A 24250-nucleotide genomic window follows, 5' to 3' on the forward strand; every position below is an offset into this window, starting at 1 on the left:
AACTCGTCGTACCTCAAGGGCTCGAAGAGAACAAGAGCTAGCTGAATTTCTTCTCTGAGACCACCCCTGAACTGATATATCATGCTTTTCTCATCAGGGATGTCCTTCTTGGCAAAGCGGGCGAGCTTCTGAAACAACTTGTTGTAGTCATAGACAGACAAAGAGCCTTGCTTCAGGTTGCGGAATTCCTCACGCTTGCTTTCAACTACGCTTTGAGGGATATGATGAGCTCGGAAATCTCGACGGAAATCATCCCAAGTGATAACACGTCCACCTCTAGAGTCCTTGTACTGCTAGAACCATTCTGCAGCTTGATCTTTGAGTTGGAAGGAAGCGAACTTGACGAAATCCTCAGGCCTGACGTTACTGCACTCGAAATGCATGCACAGATCCACAAGCCAATCGTCAGCATCGGTTGCCTGAACACAATTGCTAAAAGTCTTTGGCCCATTAGCAAGGAACTTGTTGAGTGTAGCAAAGTGATTCTGATTGTTTCCTTGATTCCCTTGGTTGCCTTGATTGCGCTCTTAAAGAATTTGTATGATCAACTGTGTGTTTGCATTGGTTGCGGCCATCACAGCTTGCCATGCCTCCGGAGGAGGTGGAGGTGGTGGCGGATCAGGATTCGGAGTCGTGCGCGTTGGAGGAGCCATCCTGAAGAGGTTGACCACCATTAGCACATTGATAGACAAATATTGAAGCTGAATCCAACGGAATGAAAATTGCAACATATAGTCTTCACATCCGAACAAAATGAACGAATGCATTCCTCTTGAAATGGTCACATATCCATAAATTGAGAAGCCACTTAGAATTAAGGTAGAGAAGTAAATCAACAAGGTACGGATCAAGAACGAATAATCGGTAAGAAATCCCAATCTCAAACCAATATCCGTGGAAGAAGAACTAGAGCTACTAGAATTCCCACCTATGAAACTCCCGAACCTTTCCGGTTATGCAATCAGGTGTTGGGGATACAGGGGAAGCATAATATCTCACCCAAATCTAGCAAATCCTACATCCAGCTGTATCCATCCTTCAACACATAACCAAGAAACCTTCGGAAACCATCTACCTCAACCTTCGAAAAGCATCCGTTATACAAGTTATGGCGATACTCCCGAACTCCCGCCCCAGTACTGGGTGGCGTCGAGGTTATCTCACCAACGAATTGCATAAAAGAGATTTTTGATGTCGGCGTACTAAACTCAGGTATTCCAGAACTGCAACGATAAAATTATGATGACAACACCTCAGAGCTCAACTCCTCGGGACACTTCCACTAAACCCCTGACAGGAGGCACCAAGACAATGTTCTCATCATAAAACCATCGGAATGATTCCAAGATACCCGCGTGATCCTAAATTTTTTTAGTGAAATTTGAGAAGAGAAGAGTCAACACTCTACGTCAGGATGCCTTACCAGAGCGATGAGGAGACTGGGAAGTAAAAAGAATTCCTAAACTCTCCGATATATAATTCCTAAATGGCTCAAAACTTTTTTTCTAGACACAACTCGGCCGCTAATAACGATCAATCAATGGGGCTCCTAAGGTCGGGGAAGGCTCTGATACCAACTCGTAACACCCTCGATGCGACTATATCTCCCACGTGTCGAGGCACGACTTAGAGACATAATCGCATTGAAGGCATGTGTCGCAAGTTAGGCAATCTTCACAACATCCCATGTAATATATAATAAAAGGGGAGATAACATAGTTGGCTTACACTCGCCACGTCAATCAAGTACATAAATAACATTACATCAACCAAACACTCATGGCCCGACTACGGCACCAAAATAAAAGAGAACCCAACAAGCAACACGGTCCCGATCACCCCCAATTGGGCACCACTACTGATCATCAGGAAAGGAGACATAGTAACGTTGAGAGTCCTCGTCGAACTCCCACTTGAGCTCAAGCGCGTCTCCTGGAGCGGAATCATCAAGCCCTGCATCTGGTGTAATAGTAATCTGTGAGCCACAGGGACTCAGCAATCTCGCACCCTCGCGATCAAGACTATTTAAGCTTATAGGTAAGGCAAGGTAAAATATGAGTGGAGCTGCAGCAAGCGACTAGCAAATATGGTGGCTAACTTATTCGCAAAGGAGAGCGAGAAGAGGAGGCAAAGCGCGAGCGAGAAACTATAGAGCAACCTGCGCAAACATTACTCCAACACCGTGTCCACTTCACGGACTCCGCTGAGAAGAGGCCAGCACGGTAACACACTCAGTTGATTCATTTTAATTAAGTTAAGGTTCAATTTATCTACAACCGGACATTAACAAATTCCCATCTGCCCATAACCGCGGGCACGGCTTTCAAAAGTTCAAATCCCTGCAGGGGAGTCCCAACTTAGCCCATGTCAAGCTCTCACGGTCAACGAAGGAATAGACCTCCTCCCAAGACGTTCCGATCAGACTCGGTATCTCGGTTCTTCAAGACACTTCGACGGGTTAAAACAAGACCAGCAACAACGCCCGAATGTGCCGACAAATCCTGATAGGAGCTGCACATATCTCTTTCTCAGGGCACACTCAGATTGTCTAAACTTCCGGTAGGCCAGCCCATAGTTAACCCTGGTAGCCACCGGCGGTTGACAGTTTGGACCAACACTAAAAGGAGCACTGGCCCAGGGGGGGGGTTTAATAAGATGACCCTTGAGTCTGCAGAACCCAAGGGAAAGAAAAGGCTAGGTGGCAAATGGTAAAACCAAGGTTGGGCATTGCTGGACAAGCTTTAATCAAGGCAAACTATCAAGGGGTTCCCATTATAACCCAATCGCGTAAGGAACGCAAAATCCGGGAACATAACACCGATATGACGGAAACTAGGGCGGCAAGAGTGGAACCAAACACTAGGCGAGAGGCCGAGCCTTCCACCCTTTACCAAGTATATAGATGCATTAAGATAACATAGCAATATAATGATATCCCAACAAGTAAATAAATGTTCCAACAAGGAACGGCCTCCAATCTTCACCTGCAACTAGCAATGCTATAAGAGGGGCTGAGCAAAGCGGTAACATAGCCAATCAATGGTTTGCTAGGACATGGTGGGTTAGAGGTTTGACATGGCAATTTGGGAGGCTTGAAAGCAAGTGGTAGGCATCGTAGCATTGGCATTGCAAAAGAGCGAGCAATCTAGCATAGCAAAGATAGTAGTGATTCCGAGGGTATGATCATCTTGCCTGCACGGATCCTCGAAAGCAAACTCAACGGGCTCCTCGTTAGTGAACTCGTCTCCCGGCTCTACCCAAACAAGACAAACAAACAACAAGGATACAATCAACCACGTGAAAGGACCAAACAAGATGATGCAAAGATGAGATGCTATGCGGGATGCGATGCAGGATGCATATGCAAGATATGACAGGAAAAGCAAGAACCTGGCCTCAACTTGGAAGTCCAAGTGTGCCACTGGAAAGAAGAGATGAAATAGCTTGAAGATGATATAAAGAACACCGGAATCGGAGTTACGGTTTGGAAATGGCAAGCAATTCAAATATGACACCGGTCTGCGATTTACAGCAAGTAGCCATCTAAATGCAATGAGATGAACATGCTACAGCACCCAAACATGACAACAAAATACATGGCAGGGATGCATTCAAGATGCTTAACAAAAGTCTAGCACTGAGCTACGACCAATTCATCCTTTAACAGGTTCAAACAAGCATGGCAAAAATGCATATGACAAACAGATCTCAGACTTAGTGAAATTAACACTTGTCTGGAATTTCAGATCAGGTAGCACTCTTCGGAGCAACAAAACTACATGCTACAGGACCTGAACATGGCAAAGTAAAGCATGGAATGGAGCTAATCAAAGAGCTTAACAAAAGTCCCTTAGTGACCTTGAGCCAAAAGGGATCAGAAAATACAATTGCAAGCATGTGAACATAGCAAAAACATAATCAGTTTTCAGACTTTGCAAAAAACTGGCACATGCTGAAACATAACTCAAGTAGGCATGTTTACGAGCTCGATGCACTTACTACGGTGCAAGTCATGACAATATAAGAATACACCCATCAAGAACACACAAAATGCAAGCTAGACATGGCAAGAACAATAACATAGCATGCACGGATCAACTACAACATCATCGGCAAAATTGCAAACAAGTTGACAATCTGCCCAGATTCACAAAGTAGCAAAAGTAGAGCTCGATTTTCTCAAGCTAGGGTGCTCCATAATTGCAAACAAAGACATGGATGGATAGAGCACTACAATATTAACAAAACATCCTTACTGATCATCCTCAAAAGAGGCACGGATCACTAGGAAACAACATGAACATATGGCATCATGAGATAAACAACTCAAGGACTTAGTGGAATTGCTAAGTCCCTGAAATCAGAATTACCGAGTGCACCACCTTGCAAGCTTGTGCTAGTCACCACACACATCACAAAAATACATGGGTTGCACCTCTGGAAAGATGACAAAACCCTTAACAAAACATATGTAGAACTCATGGGCATAGCATGCACACATTAATCATGGCAAAAATGACAAAAACCTAAATGGAATAGCAGATCTGACAATTATCTCAAGTAGCCCTCTTCTAACAGCATTTCGGGCATCAAGATGAACTCAAATGAAAATGATGCAATGGAATGAAATGATGTACTCTCTGAGATGGACATTTTGATATGCTATATGCCAAAAACGGAGTTACGGATGCGGAGATATAGCATGATGAATATGAGCACATGGATCTGGAATTTCAGGACTTAGTAGAAATAAAAACACCTCCGGATCTAGGGTTTGACCCGGCACGCGAACCGAGGCGGAATCCGGCGAGGTACTGTTCACCGGAGAGCTCATGGCGGCCGGAGTTCGTCGGGGCTTGCCGGAGACGAGGGAGAGGAGGAGGACGGCGTGGACGGCGGCGGCGTGGCAAGGGCGGCGCGGCCGCGGGCGATGGCGGCGGCCGTTCGGCGACCGAGGCGGAGGCGGCGGCGTGCGGCGATGGTGGGCGGCGGCACGGTGCCGGCGCGGTGGCGGCGGGTATCCGGCGAGCGGCGCGGGAGGAAGGAGAAGGACCCGGGCGGCGGCTACGGGCCTCGGGGGCCGGCGTTGGGCCCGGCGGGCCCGCGCGGGTGGCGGCGCGGCGAAGTGGGGCGCTGCCACATGGCGGCTCCCGGTTGGGGCGGCGGCGACGTCCGGTCCGGACGGACGTGTCCGGCCGGCGCGGGGACGATCTCTAGGGTTTTGGACGAGGGGGGATCCGAGATTTTCGAGGAGGACCTATTTATAGGCATAGAGGGAGCTAGGAGAGTCCAAATGAGGTGCGGTTTTCGGCCACGCGATCATGATCGAACGCTCTAGATGATGGAGAAGGGTTAGGTGGGTTTTGGGCCAAATTGTAGGGGTGTTGGGCTGCAACACACATGAGGCCTTTTCGGTCCCTCGGTTAACCGTTGGAGTATCAAACGAAGTCCAAATGGTACGAAACTTGACAGGCGGTCTACCGGTAGTAAACCAAGGCCGCTTGGCAAGTCTCGGTCCAATTCGGAAATGTTTAATCCCCACACACGAAAGAAAGCTAGAAATGACCACCGGAGGAGAACGAAGCGCCGGAATGCAAAACGGACAACGGGGAAAATGCTCGAATGCATGAGACGAACACGTACGCAAATGCAATGCACATGATGAAATGATATGAGATGCATGACAACGACAACAAAAGACGGAGACAAAAACCCAAACCCGAGAAAACAAAATAACTTAACGCCGGAAACGGCAAGAGTTGGAGTACAAATTGGGGAAGTTACATCCGGGGTGTTACAGCCTGCCCAGGAAGACCTCAACCCCACGCTCCAGGCGGCATGAGCGCCACCTGACACTGTGGGGCACAAGCGGCGCGGCCAGGCACCGTCCACCCTCACCCCACGACAGGTGCGAGATAGGGCCGCAAGCCACACCACGGCAACAGCGTCGCACACCCGAAGGGACCAGGCAAACATGCGAGCTGCACTCACGGTGGAACGGGAGCTGCTATGGTGCCGGCTGATGGAGAGCGGCCGGGATGCACTGCTGGAACGCGTCGCCGAGCTACTGGACGCCGTGGCTTCAGGAGCGCCGCCCTTTTGTTCTCTGCTCGCGCCACAAGCTACGGTCAAGTCGCATGGCGGGCAACGCCGCGCCCGCGTGCCTACAGGCGCACAACCAGGCTTCATCGACGCCGGCGCAACCAACGGAGCCACATGCCCGCTCGCGCCCACGCCACCTCTGCTGGGCGCGGGCACGAGCGCCGCCACCTGCAGTCCGGGCGGGATGCAGCCCTACCATCCTCGAGGCGGCACGCTAGGTTGAGCGACATGGAGTGTGGGGCACTACGGCGAGGTCTTCGAGGCGGCGGCATCGGAGGCCTACGTGCCCCGGATGGTGGACCAGGAGTGCGTGCTGGAAGACGAACCTGGCTCGTTCCTCGAGCCGGGCTGGGAGGAGGAGGCGCTAGAAGCCGGCGCCTTTCAGGACCCCTCCAGAAGCCTCGCCAACCGCGCCGGCGACAACAACTACAGGGTACCACTAATTCCTCAGGAGCAGGCTTATGCTAACCATGGTGCACAGGGGGATCAGGTCGCAGCAACAGATGGCAGTCCCAGCTCGTCGGCCTCTATCGTGGTTTTGTCATGGCAGATGTCCTCATGAAAGGACTTAGTCGTGGAGCCATCACTACGGGTTAGCTTAAAGGGGTTTAACCAAACAAGGGACACGAGAGTTTTATACTAGTTCAGCCTCTTCGATGAAGGTAAAAGCCTATGTCTAGTTGTGATGGAATTGTAGGGGTTTCGATTACCAGGGAGCGAATCCGCTTTGCCTGGCTCTTGAGTTTTTGTGTGTTGTGTTGTCCCTAAACCACCACCGGGTCGTCCCTTTATATACACAGGTTGACGCCCGTCGGTTTATAGAGTCCCGAGGCCGGATCGTTTAACGTGTCCAACTCGGTCTTTATCCTTTCTATCTTACAATGCAAGTTACATAAGAAAGTCGGTTTACATCTACATGCCTTAACCCGCCTTTGGGCCTTGGGCCTTCATAAAGTGCCACCATTCTCATGTCTTCATGGGCTTCTAATCTTCATAGAGTTAACCCGGCTACTCCTGCCCGGTTTACATCCAGTAGTAATATCCCCAACAATAGGTGCAGTCACATCAAGTTCCTTGAGCCACCTCAGCCTGAGCCAGACAGGGGCAAGGCACGAATCAGTAAGCCTTTGATGGCACCAACTGGAGCTGGGAATAGAGGGCGTTGACGGAGAAGAGAGCAGGGGGCTGAGCACTCCGACATCAACAAATACCCACCGTGTCCGAAACCCGCTCGTGGATGGTGGGAGCTCGAAGTCAATCCCCGCGCCGGCCGTCGCCGCCACGGCCTAAAAGCTCAGGCATCCTGAGCTCTGTTGGGGATCAATCAGGTGCAACAAAAAGAAGTGGCGAAAAAGGGCCACTGAAGGGGCAATGCCTATCATGGCCTCGCAAACAAAGGCTAAGACGGCGAGAAGGTTCACTGATTGAGGATCAAGGTGCAGCATATGGATCTGATAATGCGCAAGCACAACGTTGAAGAAGGCGGATAAAGGAGGGACCAGGCTGGCCCAAAGGGCGTCGATGAAGAATGGGACCTCGGTGGCCGCCCGGTCAATGCGAGCACGAGACGCAAGCCAAGCCACCGTCTTTCCCCACTCATTGAAGCTAGAGGCGAGCATGGGACGCACCTTGCCCATGGCCTCATCGTTGAGCACCAGCAATTGGCCAACTACGGGCTCGGCGGCCAGGGGCGCACTAGCCGACGACAGAGGCTTCTTCCCCTTATCTGCTTGCGTCGGCGCCATGGCGATGGAGTGAGAAGAGCTCAGGTCAGATTGGAAAGAGGAGCGGAGTCCGGGGGAAGCAGAGGAATTGGAGGAGTATGGCGCAGACGATGGAAGAATAATTGTGTAGGTTGCGGTGGCCGCATAGCCAGGAGGATTCCAAGGCAGCGTGCGGAAGTGGAGAGGCCCACATCCAATCAACCACCATGCGTCGACCAAGGCCGCAGGCTATTGGGGCCCGCGATGCTAAGCACTTGCCCCTTTGGCTTCGCCTCGAAGCCAAGCCCGAGCGCGCCTTGGGCCCGGGGGCTACTGTCGGCATTCTGGGAACTGGGGTCCCCAGACTTGCCTGCCTACGGCCCATGGCGTGGCTCTGCGAGCGGACCCGTATGGCCCATCTTCACCAGCAAGGACTCAAGACCCTCGCGTGGGGCCAAGCCTCATGAGGCGGATGACACAAGACCTCCTCAGGAGCGGCCTCACCTAGCTGGCTCGCGAGGGGCGGAGAGATCAAGGCCAGGCAAACCTCGCTAGGTTCCGATGACGTGAGCCATGACAATCGAGGTCAGGCGGGCGTCAGGCGGGCGCCAGCGCGCACAGTGTCCTTGTTTCCTCTTTGGAGCTAAGGAAGCAGGCGCAGGGGCGGAGTACCGAGGCATGAAGCAAAGGTTTCCATATCAGTGCAACGAGACCAAGACCAGCAGGGCGGCAAGACGGAGGTCACCATGGAGCCCGAGACGGCATCACCACCAGAGCCTTTGGCAGGCGAAGACCACTTTTGTCAGGATAAGCTATACTAGCTGTCCCCTTTCGAATTGGCCGTTGTTGGCTCCTTTCCCGCTCAATATTTGGGAAGATTACCAAGGCCTCTAGAAATAGGACTAGCCACCATCATAGCTAGCAGAGAGGATCGACCGGTAGGATCAAGAGAGACTAGAGCAACCACAAGTTCATCGGGCATAAGAACACCTCGCCTCAGGAGGCTGTTCTTCGCCTTGTACTGTTCATCCTCAATCCAAGAGGCAATCCACCACCACACACTGGAGTAGGGTATTACACCACAACGGTGGCCCGAACCAGTATAAATCTTGTGTCCCTTGTGTTTCGAGTTCATCGAGTCAGTCCCTGAGATCTTAGCGAAGCTAGGACATGGATCGGTAGGGGGAGATCTTCGCGCGCACCCCAGTGTTCGAACCTTGAGGGTTTGGCCAGAACCCGTGATCCGACAACCACGAATCTTTTTGTGGATTTTTTATGGACCCGAAGACATCCATTGAGCCAGAGCAACACCTTGGGGGTGCCCCGAGGGGGCACAACCCACCAGGGCGCGCCTGAGGCCCAGGCGCGCCCAGGTGGGTTGTGCCCACCTCGGTGGCCTCCCGCACCCCCTCTTTGCCCTATAAATTCCCAAATATTCCAAAAACACTCGAGGTAAACCTAGATTAGAAGTTCCACTAGCACAGGGCTCTGTAGCCACTGAAAACCAATTTAGACCCCATTCCGGCACCCTGCCAAAGGGGGGAATCATCACCGGTGGCCATCTTCATCATCCCGGCGGCCACCACGATGAGTAGGGAGTATTCCACCCTCGGGGCTGAGGGTTTGTACTAGTAGCTATGTGTTTGATCTCTCTCTCTCTCTCTCATGTTCTTTAGATGTCACGATCTTGATGTATCGCGGGCTTTGTTAATATAGTCGGATCATATGGAGTTTTCCCCTTTCTATCTTGTTGTGATGAATTGAGTTCTTCCCTTTGAGATTTCGTTGTTATCGGATTGAATACTTTTATGGATTTGAGAGCACTTGATATATGTCTTGCATATGAGTACTCATGGTGACAATGGGGTATCATATTGATTCACCTGATATGTGGTTTGGCACTCAACTCATGGATTCCCAAGGTGACATTGGGGTAATCTACGCATAGGGGTTGCTGCACGTTCTTCTCTTTGTTTCTCCGGTAGAAATCTTGTGGCACTCTTTGAGGTTCTTTGTGTTGGATTGAGTATTATGAATCTGAAATTATTTGGTGTTATTTTAGTACGAACTCTTGGATAGATCGATCGGAAAGAATAGCTTCGAGGTGGTTTCGTACCCTACAAACAGTTTCTTCATATGTTCTCTGCTAGATAGGAACTTTGGAGTGATTCTTCATCACACTTTGAGGGGTGGTTATATGATCCAATTATATTAGCATTGTTGAGAGATTGCACTAGTGAAAGTACAGACCCTAGGCCTCAATTTCAAGCATTGCAATACCGTTTTTGCTCCATTTTATCAATTGCTACCTTGCTTTTTTATTGTTCTTATTACAAAAAGCAATATCTACTATCCATATTACACTTGTATCACCATCTCTTCGCCGAACTAGTGCACCTATACAAATTACCATTGTATTTGGTGTGTTGGGGACACAAGAGACTTTTTATTATTTGGTTGCAGGGTTGTTTGAGAGAGACCATCTTCCCTACGCCTCCCACGGATTGATAAACCTTAGGTCATCCACTTGAGGGAAAATTGCCACTATCCTACAAAACTCTATGCTTGGATGCCCAACATGTGTTTACAAGAATAAAGTTGCGTAGTAGACATCAAGCTCTTTTCGGCGCCGTTACCGGGGAGGCTAGGTAAGCGGCACTCACATCCCGTCAACGAACCTCTTTTCTGGCGCCGTTGCCGGGAAGGTGAGTGCTTGAAGGTATAGCTTTAGATCCTGCAATCGAATATTTTAGTTTCTTGTTTTATCACTAGCTTGGTTTATAAAAGAAAACTACAAAAAAATGGAATTGAGGTTGCATCATATTATTCATCTTTATAATGTATTTCGTGAAAATGATGGAAAGGAAAATTGTGCTCAATTGATAGAAGAAGAATTCAATAGAATGTTTGGTATAAATGATGAGCATGATTGCAATGTTGTTGGTATGAATTCTTTGAATATCCATGATGCTAATGATATGCAAAGCCATAAGCTTGGGGATGCTATGTTTGATGAAGATGATATTTTTAGTCCCCTGATCGCCCTCTGCTAGGACTACGTCGGTATTTCTCCAAAGAGGAAGGGATGATGCAACATATTGACAATAGGTATTTCCCTCGGTGAAAAAACCAAGGCTATCGAACCAGTTGGAGAACCAAGCAACACAACGTAAACAACACCTGCACACAAATAACAACACCTCGGAACCTGACATGTTAGAGGGGTTGTCAATCCCTTTCGGGCAACGATGCCAGAAAATTGTAGTAGATTGAAATAATAGATCGCAAATAAAATAAAGTGCAGCAAAGTGTTTTTGTATTTTTGGTTTAATAGATCTGAATAAAAATGCAAAGGAAAAGTAGATCGCAAGCAAATATATGAGGAAGAAGACCCGGGGGCCGTAGGTTTCACTAGTGGCTTCTCTCGAGAAAGATAGCAAACGACGGGTAAACAAATTACTGTTGGGAAATTGACAGAACCTCAAATAATTATGATGATATCCAGGCAATGATCATTACATAGGCATCATGTCCAAGATTAGTAGATCGACTCCTGGCTGCATCTACTACTATTACTCCACACATCGACCGCTATCCAGCATGCATCGAGTGTAGTAAGTTCATGGAAAAATGGAGTAATGCAATAAGAATGATGACATGATGTAGACAAGATCCGTTTATCTATTGCATCGATATAGATCCCGTCTTTTTATTCTTAGTAGCAATGATACATATGTGTCGGTTCCCTTTCTGACACTAGGATCGAGCACCATAAGATCGAACCCACTACCGGGCACCTCTTCCCATTGCAAGATAAATAGATCAAGTTGGCCAAACAAAACCCAAATATCGGAGAAGAAATACGAGGATATAAGAGATCATGCATATAAGAGATCAAAGAAACTCAAATAACTTTCATGGATATAAAAAGATATGATTGGTCATAAACTCAAAGTTCATTAGATCCTAACAAACACATCGCAAAAAGAGTTACATCATATGGATCTCCAAGAGACCATTGTATTGAGAATCAAGAGAGAGAGAGAGAGATGAAGCCATCTAGCTACTAACTACGGACCCGAAGTTCTACAAAGAACTACTCACGCATCATCTGAGAGGCACCAATGGAGGTGGTGAACCCCATCCGAGATGGTGTCTAGATTGGATCTGGTGGTTCTGGACTCTGCGGGAGCTGGATGAATATTTCGTCGACTCCCCTAGGGCTTCTGGAATATTTGGGTATTTATAGAGCAAAGAGGCGGTCCGGGTGGCACCCGAGGTGGGCACAACCCACCAGGGCACGCCTGGGCCTCCTGGCACACCCTGGTGGGTTGTCCCCTCCCAGGGACTCCCCCTAGGTGCTTCCAGGGCCCAACTTATTCCTTCTGGTTCATAAAAAATCTACATAAAGTTTCGTGGCATTTGGACTCCGTTTGATATTGATTTTTTGCGATGTAAAAAGCACAAAAAAATAGGAACTGGCACTTGGCACTATGTCAATAGGTTGGTACCAAAAAATTATATAAAATGACTATAAAAATGATTATAAAACATCCAAGATTGATAATATAGCAGCATGGAACAATAAGAAATTGTAGATACGTTGGAGACGTATCAGCATCCCCAAGCTTAACTCCTACTCGTCCTCGAGTAGGTAAGTGATAAAAACAGAATTTTTGATGTGGAGTGTTGTTTAACATGTCATATCATATTCTTTTCTTTATAGCATGGACAATTGGACTTTTATGTGATTCAACGCAATAGTCTAGTGTTGACATAATAATTTAGATACTCAAGCATATCAACAAGCAACCATGTCTTTCAAAATATCAATGCTAAAATAAGTTATCCCTACAAAATCATATAGTCTTGTCATGGTCTGTCTTCTTAAGACAAAGTATTTATCATGCACAACCCTGATGACAAGCCAAGCAATTGGTTCGTACTTTTTAACGCGCTTCAGCTTTTTCAACTCTTACGCAATACATTAGCGCAAGCCATGGATATAGCACTACGGGTGGAAAAGAGTATGATGATAGGGGTGAATATAGAGAAGACAAAAAAGTAAGAAAGTCTCATATCGATGCGGCTAACCAACGGGCTATGGAGATGCCCATCAATCGATATCAACGTGAGGAGTAGGGATTGCCATACAACGAATGCACTAAGAGCTATAAGTGTATGAAAGCTCAATATGAAAACTAAGTGGGTGTGCATCTAATCCTATAATGAAAAATTCCCACTAGTATATGAAAGTGACAACATAGGAGACTCTCCATATGAAAAACATGGTGCTACTTTGAAGCACAAGTGTGGTAAAGGATACTAGCAATGCCCCTTTTCTCTTTGTTTATTATTATTATTTTTTTCTTTTTTCTTTTTTCTTTTTTTTCTTTTTCTTTCTTTCTTTCTACATCTTTCTTTCTTTTCTCTCATTGTCCGGAGTCTCATCCCGACTTGTGGGGGAATCATAGTCTCCATCATCCTTTCCTTACTGGGGCACTGCTCTAAAAATGATGATCATCACACTTCTATTTACTTATAACTCAAAAGAAACAAAAATTACAACTCGATACTTGTGACAAAATATGACTCTGTATGAATGCCTCTGGCAATGATCGAGCGTAACATGTATGAAAAATGATGAACGGTGGCTGAGCCACAAACAATATGTCAACTATATGATCATGCAAAGCAATATGACAACAAAAGCTCAAGTCATCAAATGGAAACGGTGGAAGTTGCATGGAAATATATCTCGGAATGGCCATGGAAAAGCCATAATAGGTAGGTATGGTGGCTGTTTTGAGGAAGATATAATGAGGTTTATGTGTGATAGAGTGTATCATATCACGGGTTTTGGATGCACCTGCGAAGTTTGCACCACGTCTCATTGTGAGGAAGGGCAATGCACGGTACCGTAGAGGCTAGCAAATTGCGAAAAGGTAAGAGTGCGTATAATCCATGGACTCGCATTAGTCATAAAGAACTCATATACTTATTGCAAAAGTTTATTAGCTCTCGAAGCAAAGTACTACTACGCATGCCCCTAGGGGGATAGATTGGTAGGAAAAGACCATCGCTCGTACCCGACCGCCACTCATAAGGAATACAATAAAAAATAAATCATGCTCCAACATCATAACATAACAAGAGACTATACGTGCATGCTTCGGGAATCACAAACCTTAACACCAATATTCCTACTAGAGCATAATTACTCATCAACATAACTCACATATCACATCATCATATCTCAAAACTATTACTAAGAATCAAGTTTATTTTGTCCAATGATCTTCATGACATTTTTCTTTCTTTATCCTTCTTGGATATCTATCACTTTGGGACTAATTTTCATGTGTTGCTTTTCATAAGCTCAAACTGATATAAGTGAAGATCATGAGCATAATATTTATTTCTCTCAAAATAATTTAAGTGAAGCAAGAGAGATTTTCTTCAAAATTTTACTAACTCTCAAATAAATCTAAGTGAAGCAAGAGAGCATTTCTTCAAAAATACTAAGCACACCGTGTTAAAAAAAGATATAAGTGAAGCACTAGAGCAAGTCCTAGCTCATAAAAGATTTAAGTGAAGCATAGAGAGCAATTCTAACAAGTCATGACATAATTTTGGCTCTCTCAAATAGGTGTGTCCAGTAAGGATTGATGACTTAAAACACAAAATAAAACAAGCAAAGACACATATCATACAAGATGCTCCAAGCAAAACACATATCATGTGATGAATAAAAATATAGTCTCGAGTAAAATATCGATAGTTGTTGGAAGAAAGCGGGGATGCCACTCGGGGGCATCCCCAAGCTTAGTTGGTTGCTCATTTTTGGATAATAGCTTGGGTTGCCGAGGCAAAGTTGGTTGCTCATTTTTGGATAATAGCTTTGGATGCTAGGGCATCCCCAAGCTCAGGCTCTTCCATCCTTCCTTCATCTATCGTAAGATAACCCAAAACTTGAAAACTGCAATCATAGAAAACTCAACAAGTACTTCATGAGATCTGTTAGTATAAGAATAATAAACCACTACTATAAGTGTTGTATCAAACCAATTCATATTTTGTTTTTGTATTATATCTACTGTAATCCAACTTTTCTATGGCAAAAACTCATCAAAGAAAACCATAGAGCCATCAAAATAAGCACACAACACAAAGAAAACAGAATCTGTCAAAACAGAACAGTCTGTAGCAATCTTCCTATTTCGAATACTTTTGTAACTCCAAAAATTCTAAAAATTAGGACGTCCTAATAAACTTGTATATTGATCTATTGCAACTGGAATGGGTATTTTATCGCTCTCTGATAAAATATTAAAATTAATTTCGTGAGCATAAAAGTTTCTGTTTTTTCAGCAAGATCAAACAACTATCACCCAAGAAGACCCTAAAGGATTTACTTGGCATGAACACTAATTAAAACACAAAAAACACAATCATAACAGTAGCATAATTGTGCTAACACACAAGAACAGGAAGCAAAAAGCAAAAATAAATATTATTCATTGGGTTGCCTCCCAACAAGAGCTATAGTTTTACACCCTTAGCTAGGCATAATGCAAGGATCTAAGTTTTGTCATCTTTGTTCCTTGGAAAGAAAAGAGAAAATTTTCTACCAATGGAATTTAAGTTTCTATCTTGTGAAAGCACATGTCTATTGATAGCGGAAGAAAGATTAAGAAAGTTGCGGAAATTCGTATCTAAACTAGCCTTCATCTCTTTAATTATTTCATTTTGATAAAAGGACATAAGAGTAGTTCATTCAAAATTTTCTCCTTTAGGGTGCCCAAATATGGCTTTAATCTTTTCATAAGTATCAATGGCATCCCCTTCAAGAAAACCGTTTTCAAATATAGAGTCTAAAACTTGCTTGAAGGAAGAAGGTAAACCATCATAAAAAAATTTCAAGTATATCTCTATCTGATATTGGGGCACAAAGCTAGCTTGAATTCTCAACAACCTATCCCAAGCATCTTTTAAAGATTCATCAAGTAAGTAACGAAAAATTCCGGGATCATCTTCATCACAATGGTTAAGATTTTCCTTAACAATCCCGGTAGATCCTTCCATAGCATCATTGTTTATCAGCTTAGAGAGGACAGATGGGCTATCCAAATTATTAAGACTAGGGAGAAAACCCCTAGCTCTTTTGAGATCAGACATGGCGAGAAAACAGCGATCGAAAAAGAGGGGTGAATAAATGGAAATTTTTTGTGAAGTGGGGGAGAGGAAAACGAGAGGCAAACGGTGAATAATGTAAATTGCGAGGGGATGAGATTTTTGATTAGGAACCTAGTTATGTAGAAGATCCTCCCCGACAATGGCGCCAGAAATTCCTTTTGGTCGCTCTCTGACTATAGTGCTAGAAAAGCTCTTGTCTGCTAGGACTACGTCGGTATTTCCCCAAAGAGGAAGGGATGATGCAGCGCAGTGAAGGTAGGTATTTCCCTCAGTGAAGAAACCAAGGTTATCGAACCAGTTGGAGAAGCAAGCAACACAATGTAAACATCACATGCACACAAATAACAACACCTCGCAACCCGACGTGTTAAAGGGTTTGTCAGTCCCTTTCGGGTAACGATGCTAGAAAATTGTAGTAGATTGAAATAACAGAACGCAAAAAAATAAAGTGCAGCAAAGTATTTTTGGTTTAATAGATCTGAATAAAAATGCAAAGGAAAAGTAGATCGCAAGCAAATATATGAGGAAGAAGACCCGGGGGACGTAGGTTTCACTAGTGGCTTCTCTCGAGAAAGATAGAAAACTGCGGGTAAACAAATTACTGTTGGGCAATTGACAGAACCTCAAATAATTATGACGATATCCAGGAAATGATCATTACATAGGCATCACGTCCAAGATTAGTAGACGACTCCTGCCTGCATCTACTACTATTACTCCACACATCGACCACTATCCAGCATGCATCTAGTGTATTAAGTTCATGGAAAAATGGATTAATGCAATAAGAACAACGACATGATGTAGACAAGATCTGTTTATCCATTGCGTAGATATAGATCCCGTCTTTTTATCCTTAGTTGCAATGATACATACGTGTCGGTTCCCTTTCTGTCACTAGGATCGAGCACCGTAAGATCGAACCCACTACCGGGTACCTCTTCCCATTGCAAGATAAATAGATCAAGTTGGCCAAACTAAACCCAAATATCGGAGAAGAAATACATGGCTATAAGAGATCATGCACATAAGAGATCAAAGAAACTCAAATAACTTTCATGGATATAAAAAGATATGACTGGTCATAAACTCAAAGTTCATCAGATCCCAACAAACACACCGCAAAAAGAGTTACATCATATGGATCTCCAAGAGACCATTGTATTGAGAATCAAGAGAGAGAGATGAAGCCATCTAGCTACTAACTACGGACCCAAAGGCCTACAAAGAACTACTCACGCATCATCAGAGAGGGACCAATGGAGGTGGTGAACCCCATCCGAGATGGTGTCTAGATTGGATCTGGTGGTTCTGGACTCTACGACGGCTGGATGAATATTTCGTCGACTCCCCTAGGGTTTCTGGAATAGTTGGGTATTTATAGAGCAAAGAGGCGGTCCGGGGGGTACCCGAGGTGGGCACAACCCACCAGGGCGCGCCTAGGCCTCCTGGCGCGCCCTGGTGGGTTGTCCCCTCCTCGGGACTCCCCCAGGTTCTTCCAGGGCCGAACTTGTTCCTTCTGGTCCATATAAATGCCTGTAAAGTTTCGTGGCATTTGGATTCCGTTTGATATTGATTGTCTGCTATGTAAACAACACGGAAAAATCAGGAACTGGCACTTGGCACTATGTCAATAGGTTAGTACCAAAAAATGATATAAAATGAGTATAAAATGATTATAAAACATCCAAGATTGATAATGTAGCAACATGGAACAATAAAAAAATATAGATACATTGGAGACGTATCATCCCCCAAGATTTGATGTGAAAATTTGTTATAATGATTGCATGCCTCCTATTTGTGATGATTATGGTGATGACATGTATGTTATAAAGAATAATGATAACCATGACACTTGTCATCATGATTTTAATTTTCACTCTCATGATAGTTATTTTGTTCAGTTTGCTCCTACTACTATTGATGAGAATAAATTTGCTTATGTGGTGAGTAATAAAATTTCTATGCTTATGGATCATGAAAAGAATGCTTTTATGTCATGGATATATTGTTGAATTCATTGATGATGCTACTGAAAATTATTATGAGAGAGGAACATATGCTTCTACATATTGCAATAATATCAAGTTTCTTTATGTGTTGAAATCTTTGAAGTTATGCTTGTTTTGCCTTCCTACGCTAGTTGATTCTTGTTCCCATAAGTTGTTTGCTCACAAAATCCCTATGCATAGGAAGTGGTTTAGACTTAAATGTGCTAGTCATATGCTTCATGCTGCTCTCTTTATGTTTCAATTCTTACCTTTTATGCGAGCATCATTGAACTTATCATGCCTAGTTTAAAAGGCATTATAGAGAAGTGCTTGTTGGGAGACAACCCAACATTAACCCCTACTATTTTTGCGTGTTCACATGATTAGACTACTGTAGTAATCATGTTTTATTGCTTTCGTATGTTTTCCGCTAGATAGGAACTTTGGAGTGATTCTTCGTCGCACTTTGAGGGGTGGTTATATGATCCAATTATATTAGCATTGTTGAGAGATTGCACTAGCGAAAGTACGAACCCTAGGCCTCATTTTCAAGCATCGCAATACCGTTTGTGCTCCATTTTATCAATTGCTACCTTGCTATTTTTATTGTTCTTATTACAAAAACCAATATCTACTATATATATTACACTTGTATCACCATCTCTTCGCCGAACTAGTGCACCCATACAAATTACCATTGTATTTGGTGTGTTGGGGACACAAGAGACTTTTATTATTTTGTTGGAGGGTTGTTTGAGAGAGACCATCTTCATCCTACGCCTCCCACGGATTGATAAACCTTAGGTCATCCACTTGAGGGAAAATTGCTACTGTCCTACAAAACCCTGCGCTTGGAGGCCCAACATGTGTCTACAAGAATAAAGTTGCATAGTAGACATCACTATGATGCACGCGAGCGGAAACGAAGGAGGTGGAGCTCACATTGGGCCAATTGGCTTGTCAGAGGGAAGTGGATCTGAGACGGATGGTGGTTGGTTCGGTGGAGAAGACGAGGAGTAGACCAGGTGGGCTTGCGGCGGCGCGATGGGAAAGGATAGATGGGACAGGAGAATAGGCAAGGGTTGATTGGTTTATATTGCAAGTGGATTTAGGTTAGGTGCATTTGGTCCCTTCGATCTTAATCAGAAGGTCTCAAATAAATGGTTAGAAGAGTCCAACAAAGAACCAAAGATATTTTGGGGATGTTTGGGGACAATCCAGACCCAACGGTGACGACTGAGAGGTTCGGGTCTGGGGCAGTTTCGGACGAGCAAGCGAGGGGTTTGAGCACTGAGCAAAGAGATTAAGAGGCCAGACAAGAGGGACTTGAAAAACTCGGTTGGTCTTCGAACGGTCAACGAAGGCAAGGGGGAATGCGGCAACTACAAGCGGATGCAAGTTATGGAAACAAATGACGGCATGAAGTGCCGATGCAATGTGAATGATGCTGAGGGAGTCCTGGATTAGGGGGTCTCCAGACAGCCGGACTATATCCTTTGGCCGGACTATTGGACTATGAAGACAGAAGATTGAATACTTCGTCCCATGTCCGGATGGGACTCTCCTTGGCGTGGAAGGCAAGCTAGGCAATACGGATATGTAGATCTCCTCCCTTGTAATCGACTCTATGTAACCCTAGCCCCCGGTGTCTATATAAACCGAAGGGTTTAGTCCGTAGGACAACATACAATCATACCATAGGCTAGCTTCTAGGGTTTAGCCTCTACGATCTCGTGGTAGATCAACTCTTGTAATACCCATATCATCAATATCAATGAAGCAGGACGTAGGGTATTACCTCCATCAAGAGGGCCCGAACCTGGGTAAACATCATGTCCCCTGCCTCCTGTTACCATCCGCCTTAGACGTACAGTTCGGGACCCCCTACCCGAGATTCGCCGGTTTTGGCACCAACATTGGTGCTTTCATTGAGAGTTCCACTGTGTCGTCACCATAAGGCTTGATGGCTCCCTTGATCATCGGTAGCGATGCGGTCTAGGGTGAGGTTTTCCTCCCCGGACAGATCTTTGTATTCGCCGGCTTCACACTGCGGGCTAATTCGCTTGGCCATCTGGAGCATATCGAGAGCTACGCCCCTGGCCATCAAGTCAGATTCGGAAATTTAAACTACACTGCCGACATCCGCGGAGACTTGATCTTCGACGGATTCGAGCCTGTGTCAGGTGCGCTGCACAGTCACGACGAGCATGACGTAACTCTACCGTCGGACAGTGTTCGGGAGATCGCATCTGCAACTACTCCGGCCGTCAATCCGAAGCAAATAGCGCCATCCGAGAGCGGAGGGATAGACACCGCCATGGAGGCCACACTCTCAGTGGCGATAGAGCTGGATACTGACTTCACCTCTTACGAGAGCCGTGTCGCCGAACCACTGGATTCACCTCCGGCCACAGACTCCGAGCCGCCTACATCCGTGCCCGTCGAATCCTACTAGGCGCCGATCTTGGAGTTCACCTCCGCGGATATCTTTCAGCACTCGCCCTTCGGCGACGTGCTAAATTCATTGAGGTCCCTCTCCCTGTCAGGAGAACCTTGGCCAAACTATGTCCGGCTAGAATGGGATGCGAACGATGAAGAAATTCGCTACCCACCCACCACCGACTTAGTAGCCACTGTCGACGATTTAACTGACATGCTCGACTTCGACTCCGAAGACATCGACGGTATGGACGACGATGCAGGAACCACCGCCCACAGGGCGCTGGACCGCTACCTCATCATACGACATATATATGGTGGACACCCCTTAAGAAGGCAATGGCGACGAGACAGTGGAGGATGACCCCTCCAAGAAGCAACCCAAGCGCCGACGTCAGCGGCGCCGCTCTAAGTGCCGCCACAGCAAAAGTAGTGATACCAGCACAGGAGATAATAACACTCCGGATAGTGCCGAAGACAACCACAATCCCCTCCAGCACGATGTAGAGCCGGAGGATGAACAAGCCAGCCCTCGAGAGCAGGCAGCAGATGGAGAACCGGAGGAGGGCAATTACCTGCCTTTCTCCGAAGACGAGGCGAGCCTCGGCGACGAAGAATTTATCGTGACCGAGGACCCCGTCGAACAGGAGCGCTTCAAGCGTCGGCATATGGCCACAACAAATAGCCTGAAGAAAAAGCAACAACAGCTTCAAGCTAATCAAGACTTGCTAGCAGACCGATGGACCGAAGTCCTTGCGGCCGAGGAATAGGAACTCGAGCGCCCCTCCAAGAGTTACCCAAAACGCAGGTTGCTACCTAACCTCGAGGAGGAAGCATTGAAACCTCATGCACCAGTGTACGATGCGGCTGACCGGCCACTGCGTGGCCGAGCCAAAGAGGCGTTCCAGCCAGAAGTTCAGCCTGCACCCTGCCGCCACTCAATCCAAAATACCAAGGCTCGGGGCAACACACGGGACCTGCGAGACGTATTGGACAGTAAGGCAAAACTTGCAAGGTCAATATACGGGTCACGGGCACACGCGCCAACATGGGACGATGATCGTCGCGCCGGATACGTCAAAAGAAAATCCGGCCGGGCCGAATATAGCACACAAGACTCATATGAACTGCATCGGGATATAGCCCGGCACAGAGGCGCCGCACACCCCCTATGCTTCACTGATGAAGTTATGGATCATGAATTCCCGGAGGGTTTCAAACCCGTAAATATCGAATCATATGACGGTACAACAGATCTCGCTGTATGGATTGAGGATTTCCTCCTTCACATCCACATGGCTCGCGGTGATGATCTACATGCCATCAAGTACCTCCCACTAAAACTCAAAGGACCAGCTCGGCATTGGCAGAATAGCTTGCCAGCAGACTCCGTCGGCAGTTGGGAGGATCTGGAAGACGCATTCCTTGACAACTTCCAGGGCACTTATGTGCGACCACCGGATGCTGATGACTTGCGCCATATAACTCAGCAGCTAGGGGAATCGGCCAGACAATTCTGGACTCGGTTCCTGACTAAGAAAAACCAAATTGTTGACTGTCCAGACGCAGAGGCCCTCGTGGCATTCAAGCACAACATCCGTGACGAGTGGCTTGCCCGCCACCTTGGCCAGGAGAAGCCGAAGTCTATGGCAGCCCTCACGACACTCATGACCCGCTTTTGCGCGGGCGAGGATAGCTGGCTGGCTCGCAGCAATAACACACCGAGGAATCCGAGCACTTCGGATACCAAAGATGCCAACGGCAGAGAACATCATAACAGACCAAAGCGCCGCAATAACGGCGATAACACTGAGGATACGCCAGTCAATGCCTGATTCAAAGGCTCTAGATCCGGTCAGCGGAAAAAGCCATTTAAAAGAAGTACCCCGGCTCCGTCCAGTTTGGACCGCATACTGGATCGCTCGTGTCAAATCCACGGCACCCCGGACAAGCCATCCAATCACACAAACAGAGAATGCTAGGTGTTCAAGCAGGCCGACAAGTTAAATGCCGAAAACAAGGACAAGGGGCTGCATAGTGATGACGAGGAGGAGCCCCGGCCGCCGAACACGGCAGGACAGAAGGGGTTCCCCCCACAAGTGAAGACGGTGAACATGATATACGCAACCCACATTCCCAAGAGGGAGCGGAAGCATGCACTAAGGGACGTCTATGCGATGGAGCCCGTCGCCCTAAAGTTCAACCCATGGCCTGCTTGCCCGATCACCTTTGATTGCAGGGATCACCTCACTAGTATCTGTCATGGCGGATCCGCCGCACTGGTCCTAGACCCCATCATCGACGAATTTCATCTTACTCGAGTCCTTATGGACGGCGGCAGCAGTCTGAACCTGCTCTATCATGATACAGTGCGCAAAATGGGTATCGATCCCTTGAGGATAAAACCCACCAAAACCACCTTTAAGGGCGTCATCCCAGGTGTAGAGGCCCATTGCACGGGCTCAATCACACTGGAAGTAGTGTTCGGATCACCGGACAACTTCCGAAGCGAGGAGTTAATCTTCGACATTGTCCCGTTTCGCAGTGGCTTTCATGCATTGCTCGGACGAACTGCATTTGCAAAATTCAATGCAATACTGCATTACGCGTACCTCAAGCTCAAGATGCCAGGACCTCGGGGGGTCATAACAGTGAATGGAAACACAGAACGCTCGCTCCGCACGAAAGAGCACACTGTAGCCCTCGCAGCAGAAGCACAAAGCAGCCTTTCAAGGCAAACCACTAATTCAGCGATATAGCCCCCGAACACCTTCAAGCATGTCTGGAGTAAACTGCAACAGGATCGCCTGGCACGTTCAGAGCTCTCCTAGCAATTCGGCCCCCGTCCCAGTCCCAGTCAAGCGACGAAATCCGTGCCGCGCGTACATAATTACGCATTGAAAATACCATGGACATAGGCGGGGGCACGATCAGGGCACGTCCCGCAATGCGCTTAACCGCCCTAGGGGCTGTATATCTTTATCATTTCTTTTCTCTTTCAGGGCCTAACTCTCTGGAAGCCCTTTCCGGCAGTACGATTGCCGGACACATTACGGGAAGGAACAGCCAAGGCGACAAGAAGCCAAGATGTACACGGGAACCCCCAAGTGGTCTCTAATAATAATACCCGCTTTCTACTATCCATACGCAGCTTGCCCTTGGATAGGACATTTCGAACAGTCCTACTTTCTTCTTATTGCACTACCTGTACCAGTATGCTTCGACGTATTATTTAAATAACAATGCATAGCATTAGTCTATTATTGCATTATTCACTCTTTTTCCCTTATGTCCATTTATGACAATCCGAACCCGTAAATTCGAGTACGGTCAGTACGCCACGGGCTTTCGTTTACCCCACAATACGACGCGAGAAGTCCGAACACTTTCGATAGTGCGGCACCCCGAACTTATAACATTATATGCATCAGCTCCGAATCATGTCTTGGGTCAATATTTGGGTTTGCCTGGCTCCCATGCTTTGGTATCTTACGTTCCGCTATATCGGCTAAGGTAGCGGTGGAAGAACTACTGCGATTGTGTTCCGGTTCTTCCAGACGAGCACCTCAGTAGAGAAAGCCGAAAACTGACTGTCATGATAAGGCGAGAGACTGGTCGCTGTTCGAGAGGTCTCAAGTCCTCAAAGAATTTTTCCGCTTCGGGCGAGGAGTCGGCCTTGTCCGGCTTAGGCGTGTATAGCGCCCCTAATTCCGCCTTCCGAATACCAGGGGCTTCGCCAAAATTTAAAATTGTAGACTTCTATGGCTAAGTGAGAGTGATAAAGCATTATAGTCCAATTGCCTGGTTCGTTGCGCT

This window comes from Triticum urartu, chromosome 6A (assembly GCF_056163025.1).
Source record: "Triticum urartu cultivar PI428250 chromosome 6A, HENAU_Tu73, whole genome shotgun sequence".
NCBI lineage: Eukaryota > Viridiplantae > Streptophyta > Magnoliopsida > Poales > Poaceae > Triticum > Triticum urartu.